The sequence below is a fragment of the Bubalus kerabau genome, chromosome 13, assembly GCF_029407905.1.
Source record: "Bubalus kerabau isolate K-KA32 ecotype Philippines breed swamp buffalo chromosome 13, PCC_UOA_SB_1v2, whole genome shotgun sequence".
NCBI classification, from domain to species: Eukaryota; Metazoa; Chordata; class Mammalia; order Artiodactyla; family Bovidae; genus Bubalus; species Bubalus kerabau.
In genome coordinates, this window is record NC_073636.1 from 17,376,471 (window position 1) to 17,389,094 (window position 12,624).

At 43.9% G+C, this 12,624-nt stretch overlaps 1 protein-coding gene across 2 annotated transcripts in view; it reads left to right on the top strand.

Annotated features, from left to right (window-relative positions):
• Positions 1-12,624, top strand: part of CAMK1D (calcium/calmodulin dependent protein kinase ID) — a 391,644-nt gene that overhangs the window by 146,764 nt on the left and 232,256 nt on the right. The gene's annotated exons all lie outside the window — the stretch shown is intronic.

Here is a 12,624-nt window from a genome sequence, read left to right on the forward strand (position 1 = left end):
TAGTGTACGGCGATGCAGCCAATTAGGAACAATCACTAAAGTAAAAAGAAAGAGAATGGAATTTTCTTCATGAAAATTGTTTTTATACCATTCAGGACTACAAATAGGGAAATGTTTGCCATCATTGAACCTCCTGCAGGGCAAAGCCATATCATATCAGTGTGACAAGGAGGACCCATCTCTGTTTCCTTTCAGAATGATGAAAAAAGACACGCAAGATTACCTGTGATACATTGGACTGGATTGAGAATGTGGGTCAGCTCTGTTCATTTCTCTTGTGTGTTCAGAACCTCATGCCTTCTGACTACCTGCTGCACCAAGTGACACTCTTCCGTCTGACATTTATGATGTTCACAGTGTGGCTGCAAGTTCCCTGTCCAGCGGCTGCTTTCTCTTCCACCCTTACACCTGGGTTTGAATCCTGGCTCCTCCAGTCCCTAGCTTTGAAATTTGGGCAGATTCTTGGACCTTGATGAGTTCAGTGTTCCTGTCTGTAAGATGGGGATCAATACGAATACTGGAGATTTGTATTAGTTTCCTATTGCTGCTATGACAGATTACCACAGACCTAGTGACTTACTAGTTCTGGTCAGAAGCTCTGAAGTGGGTATTACAGGGCGAAAGCCAAGAAGCTGCAGGGCTCCGTTCCTTCTGGGGGGCCTTGGGGAAAACCTCTTCTTTCTTTTTCCTAGCTTCTAGAGGCTGCCTCTGTTCCTCAGCTCACAGCCCCTTTTGCATCACTCTGACCACTGCTCCTTGCTTTTTCTCTCTCTCTCTCTCTCTCCCCCTCTCTCTCTCATCTCCCACTCTCCCTGCCTGCCACCGCCCAGTCTTACTTGGAGCATGCATGCATGTGGGCTCTAGTTCCCTGACCAGAGATTCGACACAGGCCCCCTGCACTGGGAGCATGGAGTCTTAACCACTGGGCCCCCAGGGGAGCCCCCTGACTGCTGCTTCTGGAACCCCATGTCCTTCTCTGATTCTGACCTTCCTGCCTCCCACTTGTAAGGACCGTTGTCATTACATTGAGCCACCCAGATAATCCAGGGTACTCTCCCCAGTTTAAGTCCCTTAACCTCATCACAGATGCCAAGTCCCTTTTGCCGTGAGGCTAATATTCACAGGCTCCAGGGATTAGGACGTGGTCGTCTTTAGGGGGACACTATTCTGTCCACCGAAGGCTGCTGCAGTGCTGTGAACAGAGAGGGTGTGTTTGTAGCTCTACACGCACATGGGCACGCATAGCATTTCTTAGCCTTGTCTCCTCCTGGAAAATTCTCCTCCTCCCACGCTCCTCTCGCGTGTAACATCTGCCACATTGTTCTGCTTTTGTCCACTAGTCTTTCTTGACTTTCCTCTGTTTCCCTGATGCTTGTGTCTGTTGAAACACACTCATCCTTCAGGACCTGTTTCAAATTTCTCTTGCCTTAGAATGAGTTTCCTAGTGTTATGTATGAATGGTCTCTGTGAAGAGGTTTTCTTCAAAAAGCCATTGGATTTCTGCATTGGTGAAGGTGTTCAGGCTATTGTGAGCCAGGTTGAGAGGCTGAGTCACTAGTTCATACCAATTTGTATAGACGGGTTATCCACCCAGCACAAGCGTGAACTTGGCTCTGTAATGGGATTGTTGCTGACATTTTGTTGATAACATGTAGCTAGTTGGTTAATCCAACTAGACTTCTAGTATAAGCCTTTAACTAGCTGGGTAGTCATTTTGCATAGTTACTGGTTATTCTCTTTTTCCAAAATTTTCTCTACTTCATTAAATAACTTTTAATGGAAAAACAGTGCATGTACATATACTGGGTACTTCGTAAAATGGGTGGGAAGGAAGTCTTCCAGCAAGCCTCATTCTTAGGACTCTCCCTGGAAGAAATAGTGTTATTTGCTTCTTGTCCGTCTTCTCAGAAATTGTGTGTGTATGTGTGCCTGTGTGTGTGTGTGTGTGTGTGATGCAAACAATAACACAAAAGACACTGCTGTACACCTTTATTTTTTCACTTAACAATGTATCTTGGGTACAATTCCATATTAGCCCACATAAGTCTGCTTAATTATTTTACATGACTGCATAATAGTTCCTTGTATTTTTAGGCTGTAATTTACTCGGTCAATTTCCTGTTGATGGACACAAGCAGACTCCATTTTCTTTCGCTTCACTTTATTGCGTTTCACTGCATTTTCTACTACGTGGGAGGTTTGGGGCAACCCTGCACTGAGCAGCTTTGTTGGTGCCCTTTTTCTAACAACATTGGCCCAGTTCATGTCTCTGTGTCACATTTTGGCAATTCTCATGATGTTTCAAACTTTTAAACTATTAGAGTGTTTGTGATGGTGACCTGTAATCAGTGATGTTTGATGTCACTCTTGCAAAAAGACAACAACTTACTGAAGGCTCAGATGTTAGCACTTTTCAGCATTGAATATTTTATTTTATTTTATTTTTAAAATTTTCTTTTATTTTTAAACTTTACATAATTGTATTAGTTTTGCCAAATATCAAAATGAATCCGCCACAGGTATACATGTGTGCCCCACCCTGAACCCTCCTCCCTCCTCCCTCCCCATACCATCCCTCTGGGTCGTCCCAGTGCACTAGCCCCAAGCATCCAGTATCGTGCATCGAACCTGGACTGGCAACTTGTTTCATACATGATATTTTACATGTTTCAATGCCATTCTCCCAAATCTTCCCACCCTCTCCCTCTCCCACAGAGTCCATAAGACTGAAATTAAGGTATGTGCATTGCTTTTTTAGATGTAATGCTGTTGTATACCTAATAGACTACAATGTAGCATAAGCATAACTTTTATACGCACTGAGAAACCAAAGAATTCATTTGACTTTTTTGTGATATTTGCTTTATTTTGGTGGTCTCAAACCAAAAGCTGCAATAGCTCTGAGGTTTGATGATATTTAGGATATTTACAGTGCTTTGCTACTTCAAACTTTTATTCATTTTTTTAAAACCAAGTTTTATTAGGCCTCCTGTTTTCTTTTGATAGATACAGCCAAATGTCTTTTTAATGTAGTCATTATTATAGCAATAAGGACTCTCTATTTTTTTAATGGGGAGCTTGAAAGACTAATGAAAGGGTACCTTGTTGTGTACGTTTGGTTGTCATGGAGCTCAAGGGCATTTCCCTTGAAGTTACCTATTGTTGCATCTGCCCTGAGCAAGAATTCAAAGAAGCTTAAAAGAGGGTTTCAAATACAAGCCTACCAGTGAGTAAAAATGACCGTATGAGGAATGGCCAGCTGCTTCTGCTGCTAAGTTGCTTCAGTCATGTCCGACTCTTTGTGACCCCATAGACGGCAGCCCACCAGGCTCCCCCATCCCTGGGATTCTCCAGGCAAGAACACTGGAGTGGGTTGCCATTTCCTTCTCCAGTGCATGCAAGTGAAAAGTGAAAGTGAAGTTACTCAGTCGTATCCGACTCATAGCGACCCCATGGACTGCAGCCTACCAGGCTCCTCCGTCCATGGGATTTTCTAGGCAGGAGTACTGGAGTGGGGTGCCATCACCTTCTCCAGCTAGGCTAACCATAAATGTCCCTCCTGGCTTGGGGGTTATGGTTTTGCCCACCCCTTGTTCCCAGTCCCTCCGAAGCCTGTGGATTTGGCATCAGGGGGATGCTGGATCTTCTTAGCAGCGGGACATGAATGTACACTAGGTCTGGTTACCCCGCCATGAGAAATGGGAGTGAGAAAGGGCCGGGGCATTCTGAAGAGCCACCTCTGTCAGGAGAATCTTGGCCAAAGAGGAGATCTATGAAGGCTGCAGGTCTCTTAGGTCTGCACAGTTGACCAAGGAACATAGAGAAGATCCTGGGAGTTTAGTTTCATCCAAGTCATCACCACATCATCCAAGTAAAAGGCGTTCTTGCAGCAAAGGCATGTGTGACCCACAAGTATACCTTACGTGCCTTTCAGTGTTGCCAGCCCTTTAGCCATGGCTACAAGGAGATTCTGTAATCCCAGAAGAATGGAATCTTTTATTCTGCCATCACCTCCAAAAACTAGGCTTCCATGAATGCTCCCTGTGGATGTGCTGAGGAAAAAATGACTGACTCACTCGAGTTCCGAATCAGCCTTTCACAAGTGACTGGAGAAGAGCAGAGAGAAGACATGGGACCACAGCAGAGAAGTGAAGGGGAAAGTTGTGCTATTAAATGAAGTGTGTTCTTTAAAATACAGCAGGAAGCATTCATTTGGAATTTATTTCTCTTCTGCATTTGGATCAGTGAAGCAGTTAGCTGGAAAGATTTAGCGCCAAGAAAAACCTTAAGGAACCCAAGTAGTCACCCGCAAGACAGTGCTGTTTTGCAGCTTCCCCTGTGACGAGCGTCGCCATCGTCCGCTCCAGTGGCTTTAGATGCGGGATGTACTTGGAATGAGAAGTGATCTGGGCAACAATCACACTAATCGGATGAATGTTTAAGAACATTTCTGTCATGGCTCTTGAAGCTGTTTTAGAATCCAGTGGCTAGTCATTGTGGAATTTGCCAGTTGAAGAAGAAGAGGGTATTTCTGGGTGAAAAAGAATAGCTATTTTTAATGGGAGTTTTCCTTACTAAAGTTAAGAAAATGTCACTTATGTGAGCTGGCTGGTGAGACACGGGTCAAAATTAATGAGGGCTTGTTATACTTTTTTTTTCTTGAAAAAAAGAAGTTTGTGTTACTTCTAGCTGACGCGTCGCTGTGAACTACCGTTGAGTAGTACTATGTAATTGTCAAATGGAGGATTTGAGGAAACACACTTAAAGTAATAGATGTTATATCTATTAATGAAGAGATGCCAGTTTTCGTGCACACATATTTATTGTTGAATTAAGACTTCTCTCTCTGCTTGCTTGTCAGAGCTTTATTCATATCGGTCATGTCTTTCTTTAGGTCACTGAACTGAATTAGCATACAATGTCATTTGTGGTATATGAATTAGTGAAGATATTTAAGTGAAGATTCTACCAGAAAGAGTTATTGCCACTTCTAAAATTGCCTAATTTCTGCCTGGAGAGTTTAGACACTGAGACCATCTGACTCCACTACTGTTATTATCCATTTGGATTCTCTGGGGTCAGTAAGACAACTATTGGGGTGAGCACATAGGTTTTCCTATTTTGAGAATTGATTCTGCTCTGGAACAAGAGGTCTCAAAGGCACCTGTTTGTTTCTCTGTTGTCTCAAGCCAAATATTACCAACTTCATTTCTACTGATTAGATTTTTTTTCTTTTCCTCCCCATCAGCCCTTAATATTGTCCTGGCCTGACACTGGGAAAAACAGTAGGCTTAGTGGAAAAGAACATTTTAGATTTACGGTCCAGAGCCTGGGGTAGCATCTGTGTGTCCAGTTGCAGGTTGTAGCAGTGGCAGTGGGCTAGAGGTGATGGTGTTAATAAAGACAATAACACAGCCAATCTGATTGGCATGTAGAATGATTCAGAAGCTTGGAAGCTCAATGGACAAGTAATAGCTGGCTCTAAACTAATAGGGCATATCATTTCAGCAGCATCTGATTATTTCTTGGTCTAATTTGGGATGGATATCATTTTCTCGAGTGACCACTTTAGTGTACTCTCATGAATCAGAAAGACAGCTCTGGAATTCCTGATTTTGCTTAAAAATCAGCGGTGTCTTTTAGAGGTTTCACCAGTTCAGTCATATGGACATGTGGGGAGCACCGAAAATATACAAGTCATAGAAGGTGGTCAGAGACTAAATGTTTGTATATTTTGTGATGCAATTGCTCTTGTTTGTGAAAGGAGTTTATTTTAACATTATGTGCACTTAGGGGAGCTGGCACATCAGCTCCTCTTCTTAGGTACTATCTGATATTTGTTCTTAACAACTTCAGATTACAGATCATAGAAATCAAGAAAGCAGAATCCAGAGATCCTTTTTAAAAAATTGAAGTATAGTTGATTTAAAATATTGTGTTAGTTTCAAGTGTACAGCAAAGTGATTCAGTTGTCCCTATATATGTGCGTATGGACTTCATTATAGATTTTCCATTATAGATTATTACAAGATATTGAATATAGTTCCCTGTGCTATACAGTAAATCCTTGTTTATCTACTTTATATGTAGTGGTATATATATATATATATGTAGTGGATATATATCCCATATTCCTAATTTATCCCTCCTCCCTATAGATTCTTGTGTTTACTTTTTATGATCAGAATTGGTAGTGAGCAGTTGTGTTATCCAGTGAATCTGTGGGTGTGGCTTTGCTCTGAGTTCTAGTCTCAATATATTGCAGCACATCTGGGGGGAAGGTGCTCTGAATGGCCCTAGGAGTTTTCTTTAACACCTGGAAGGTAAATGTCTAACTGTGATTCTCAAAACCCTTAAATGTCTATTTAAAGCAAGGTATCCTTGATGCACATGGATTTTGCGCTGCTTTTTCTAGGGAGCTCAAGAATATAAGGACTTTCTGGAACCCGACCCACTTCTTTGCTTGCTTTTCCATTAGTCAATTGGGAGTTGGGAATCATTTCACTCATAGAGGATTGGGTGCCAATCACTGACTGAACTTTATAGCATGCATAGTCTATGGCGTGGATAGTTCTCATTACAACACCAGGGTTCCATTCTTATAACTAACTAGATGAAGCAAAAACAAAGCAGTCTTTTTCAGAGCCATTATTTATGAAGTTAGAAGCAAGGGGAGTCATTTAGAATTCTTTAGTCAATATAGAAAATATTACATTTCCCTCGAGTCTTGGAAATTCAGCTCTCAAAAGATTGTTTATTTTCTCCAATGTGCCTGGCTTACAATCAGAGTAAGGTGTACCTCTGGGTAATGATGTGATTTGCTTTGAAATGTGGAAGAAAAGGGGGAAAGATTCAGCTTTTGTAATTTGTGCAGCTTATCTTCAGGAGATGAAAATACTTAGCACTTCATGAAGAACTTTTTTCTTTGACCTTTTCAGTAATTCATCATAAAGATTTAATTTAACTGGAAATGTGTGTTTTTAAAAAATAGAATAGTTTTCTTTGAAACTCAAAGAAGTATCTTGTCACAACTTGAAGAAATACCATTTTCAAGTCCCTGGGATTTTTATTTCCCCCATGAGTATGCATTTCCTAAAGTCCTTTACCTATCTAAAAATCTGCCCTCTCCATTTTCCTAACAAATTTTACTTCTGTAATCAAGATAATGATTTATGGGGAGAAATATCATGCCATAAATTCACAAATTAGTGACCTCAGGGTTATCCAAGTGTAGAATATGATTTACAGAGAAGGCAATGGCACCCCACTCCAGTATTCTGGCCTGGAAAATCCCATGGATGGAGGAGCCTGGTAGGTTGCAGTCCATGGGGTCACTGAGTCGGACACGACTGAGAAACTTCACTTTCACTTTTCACTTTCATGCATCGGAGAAGGAAACGGCACCCCACCCCAGTGTTCTTGCCTGGAGAATCCCAGGGACGGGGGAGCCTGGTGGGCTGCCGTTTATGGGGTCGCACAGAGTCGGACACGACTGAAGTGACTTAGCAGCAGCAGAATATGATTTAAGCATTCAGGTACATAGGCATACAGTTTAAAATATATCTGGAAAGGTGCAAAGAATTTTTATGCTTCGAGAGAAACCGTTGAGGATCTTTCTGCATAGGCTTGCATAGAAACTCAGAGGACTACATTATAAAGGAGGAAAGGAACAGTATTTTTCCCCTACACTGAGTAGAAGGTCATTGGAGAACATCATTTACTTGGTGCATCTGCAGCATAGGGGAGAATCCAAGGAGAGCCTCAGATAATGGTGATCATCAAACTGCCGTGGGCATTGTTTAGTGCCAAACATTGTTAGGAATGGAGACACAGAAGAGAACAACTTAGGAATTCTGCTCACATATAGGGAAGCACACAAAAGGCCACAAATGGCATGTGTGCATAAGGCAATAGAGCTGTGAGTCAAGTGTGTGAGCCTCAGAATGACGGCCTCATTCTGTCTGAGGGGAAGACAATTAAGAAAGCCTTCAAAGATAAGGAAATATATCAACTAGGCCCTTTAAAAATATAAACAGAGTTTTGCCAAGCAGAAGGAAAAAGGAATGGTCTTCAAGAAAGAGAGGAGGTGGGTGGACTGGAACCCAACTCAAGAGGTGTGAAAGGGCATGGATGTATTTGGGAAATGCCAGCTGACCTTTGTGGTTGAGTGGAGATGATGCATGCATGGTGGGGCACGTTTTTGCTGGGGAGGATGGCTTAGTGGTGGAGGAGTTTGCAGGTTGGGGTCAAATTGGGGAGAGCTTTGAATGTCATGGAAGTGAAAGTATTGGTCACTCAGTTGTGTCCGATTCTTTGTAACCCCATGGATTGTAGCCTGCCAGGCTCCTCTGTGCATATAATTCTCCAGGCAAGAATTCTGGAGTGGGTTGCCATTTCCTTCTCCGGGTGATCTTCCAACTCAGAGATCAAACCTAGATCTCCTGCATTGCAGGCAGATTCTTGACCGTCTGAGCCACCAGAAAGCCCGTTGAATGCCCTGGAAACTTGTAAAGGAGTTTAAACTTTATGCTGTGTAGACTTGAAGCCTCAGTGTTTTAAGTAGGGTAGTCACATAATCAGATCTTTGCTTTGGAAAAATAATTCCAGGAATAGGTAGAAGATAGTGTGATTGCCTTGAGAATCCCAGGGACGGGGGAGCCTGGTGGGCTGCTGTCTCTGGGGTCACACAGAGTCGGACACGACTGAAGCGACTTAGCAGCAGCAGCAGCAGTGGTGGGAAGTAGGCTTGCTGAGGCCAGAGGAGCCGGGTGAGAGTCCTGAATGGATAACTGGAACTCAAAGCAGTGGTGCAGGGATGGAAAGACAGATGGTCATCCGAGAGTCTTGTTAGTGGAAACCTGGATCTACTTGGTGGTGGAAGTGGGAAAGGAATGAGGTTGAGTTCTAGGCTGGTTTCCTGGATCTACAGAAATGAGAGCGGGTATAAGAGATAGAAGTTTGGGGAAGAAGATACTAGGACCCTAGTGGGCAGCTGGAAAGATGAGATTTGCACGTGAGATGAGATGAGGGAGGTTACAATTTAGATCAAGGTTAGGGGGCCATGAGGAGATAGGTGGTGGTGTGAAAACAGGAAACACCCCCAAATTTTCCGGGGGAGGGCATAGACTAGGATGAAGGCTGGGCTGAGGATGGGACTTAGGGGATCACTGACATTTGATAATAGGAGGAACAGGTGGCCATGAGAGAAGTTGGATGTATAGATGGGAGGAGAGAGCTGTCGTAGAACCAGGAAGGAGGGAGTTTTAGGAAGGAGGCTACCGCCATCAGAGGTCACACAAGAGATCGATAGGATGAGCAGCAGGAGAGCCCTGGGTTAGCACTTGGCCGACCCCTGCCACCTCCCAGTGGCCAGCGCTCCTGGTTCTAGTCAAGGATGACAAAGGGAGGAGTCAGATCACGGAAGGAGGACAAGGGGGTGCCAGCCAGGAGCGGCCCCCGCACAGACCGCCAGTTCAAGCTTCAGGTGTGGCTCAGTCTGGCTGGAAGGCTGTCCTGCCCAGTATGAAATGCCCAGCACTTGTATCTTACAGCTGTGGAGCGCGACCTGCTCTGACCTCCCTGTATTTTGTATAACTTGGTAACTCTCAGTCCCTACTTGCGTTCTTAGGAATTTATTTCCCTGGGTTGTCTGGAGACTTTCTGGCTCTCAGATAAATTTTCTTGCTGTCTTCCTTCCTGTGACCAGCCCCTTTCCAGCCTTCCTCTCTCTGCCTGTCTCCCTCTCCTTTCCCCCTACTGCACACAAGCAGACACATGCCTGACTTTGTTGTGTAATTACACTGAAAGTGCCCCCACTCTTCATTCATGAGTTTCTGCTTCTGATATTTTTAATTAGCTTTCTTGGAACGGGAAAGTGTCTTCCAGTGATTTATGTTTGTTATAGGAACAATAGCAATTTATGCTTATCTTATATCCCCTGAAGAGCAGTGAGCTCGGTCTTTGGAAAGCTTCAAGCTGGATAGATGCACACCGTTTGGCTCAGCGAGGCCGTGAGGTTGGTTTGCACCCTCCGGGCGGGAGGACAGGAGACAGCTCACCAAAAGGCAGTGTCTGACCCTCCCTTGCTGTCACCTGCCCCTCTTGTGGGGCAGGCTCCTTGCTAGCAGCCCAGCAGAGTGTCTTGAAAAGGACCTGGGAAAGGTTAGGAAACCTGCGTTTTCCTTTTTGACCCTTATCGCCTGGGCCTCAGTATGTTCCTCTGCAAAACAGAGGACAGTAACTTCCTGTGTACTTCTTGGGTTGCCGTATGAATTGGATTCATTGAAATGGGCCAAAGCACTTTGTAAATGTCAAGTGGTACGTAACATCCAGTGCCTCCAGTTATTCATATAACTTCTTTCTCCTTTAGAGAGGTAATGAGTGAAAAGGCTTATCAAATTTTTCCAATGTAACCATTTTTTAAGAATCAATTTTTATTAGAGTTCCTTTACCATGCTGTGTTAGTTTCGGCTGTACAGCTATACATATACATGGGCTTCCCAGGTGGCGCTAGTGGTAAAGAACCCGCCTGCCCATGCAGGAGACGTAAGAGACACGGGTTCCATCCCTGAGTCGGGAAGATCCCCTGGAGGAGGGCATGGCAACTCACTTCAGTATTCTTTCCTGGAGAATTCCGTGGACAGAGGAGCCTGGAAGGCTATAGTCCATGGGGTTGCAGAGTCGGACATGACAGAAGTGACTTAGCACACATATGTATACATACATCCCCTCTCTTTTGAATTTCCTCCCCATTTAGGCCACCGGAGAGCACTGAGAAGAGTTCCCTGTGCTGCATAGCAGGTTCCCCTTAGCTATCTGCTTTATATATAGCATCAGTAGTATATTTGTGTCAATCCCAATCCCTCCCATCCCCCCTTTCCACGGGAGCGAGTCCATAACTCGCTGCTGCTGGGTGGAGGAGTCCCTCAAGTTGTTATGAATTGGCTTTTTTGGGCGAAAGCCATTGGCAGTGACCAAATGCCACTGGGAATGTCTAATACCATATATCACTCTGATAAATCTGCCCTGGGTTTTATGTATTTCCATTTCCTAATTGCTGTCCTGGCGGAGTCGAGACGGTGTCTGCGTACGCCAGGCATGTGGAGGGTGGGGGAGACTGTGACTTGGCCCGTGACCGTGGGCAGATCTTTGCTCTGACATATTCCACTTGGTTCTTCCGTGGACTGCCTATCTTCTGTCTCTCGGCTTTCTATAATTAGATGCAGGCCTTGAAGACAGACTCCTCTCTCAAGAGTTGGGGTTCAGGAGGAGCACTTGCCCCAAAGACTCACAGTTAATTGCACTGAGTGGTGAATTCCTCCCAGTGGAAAGGATTTAAAATCTGTCTATCAGTCTGTCTTTGCTCCGGGACAGATGCCTAGCCCTGTCAGGTGGCACAGGATGGGGAGAGAAAAGTCCGCTCTTGCTTAGGCATCTGTTGTTGTTTTTTTAAATTAATTTTTATTGGAGTTTAGTTGATTTACAATGTTGTGTTAATTTCAGGTATACAGCAGAGTGAATCAGTTAAGCATATACATGTATACACTCTTTTTGGGATTCTTTTCCCATATAGGCCATTACAGAGTATTGAGTAGAGTTCCCTGTGTTATGCAGAAGGTCTTTATTATCTATTTTATATATAGTAGTATAAATGTGTCAATCCCAATCTCCCAGTTTTTCCCATGCCCCCTTTTCCCCCTTGGTAACCATAAGTTTTCTACATCTGTGACTCTATTTCTCTTTTGTAAATAGGTTCATTTGTGCATTTTTTTCAGATTTCACACTAAGCAATATGGCATGATGTGAGTCTTTCCCTGTCTGACTTGCCTCACTCAGTATGATGATCTCTAGGTCCATCTATGTTGCTGTAAATGGCATTATTTTGCTCTTTTTTATGGCTGAGTAGCATTCCATTGTGTATATGTACCCCATCTTCTTTATCAATTCATCCATTGCTTAGGCATCTCTTTGATGTTGACTGAAGAACAAAGGCCCCAAGGCACCAGTGTTGGGATGACATTGGTCCTTCTAGTAGCTTCTTTTGATGCAGGAGAGCTTGTCTCTGATCATAATTGTTTAGCAGCTGTGTTTAGTGTCTCTCAAAGGAAACAGGAGCTGCCCCTGAAAGTCTGGAGACCAAGAATGACTCAGTGACTTTCTGTGGCCTGCACAAAACCCATGTTACTGAGATCTGCAGCAGACAATGAAGGTGTCTGGTTTTGTTTGAGTCATTAGGGAAGTTGTGTCTCCTCCCGAGAGTGGCACCCAGAGGTTTTCTGCTGGAGATAGAGAAGGTGGCAGGTGGAGGGACAAGGCAGCCTCTGGGGCTCATGGACCACCTCTCAGGAGATAGGTAATCTCTGGGCCTGAATGTTCTGGTTACATTTTCAGTTCGGGGCTCTGACCTCACAGAGAAAGATGTATGTTTTCAGGCAGGAAAGTCTCCCTGACTCAGGGCATCATGTTTGTTTTTGTTTGTTTGACTTAAAAGAGAAATAAGCTGCTCACTGCAGCCATGCACAGCCCTACCAATTAATTAACCCGTGTCAATACCACACGTTGTACACATTAATTACACTTTTACCTATCTGTGAGAATTAATTGCAGGTTTGCGAAGTGCTCTGA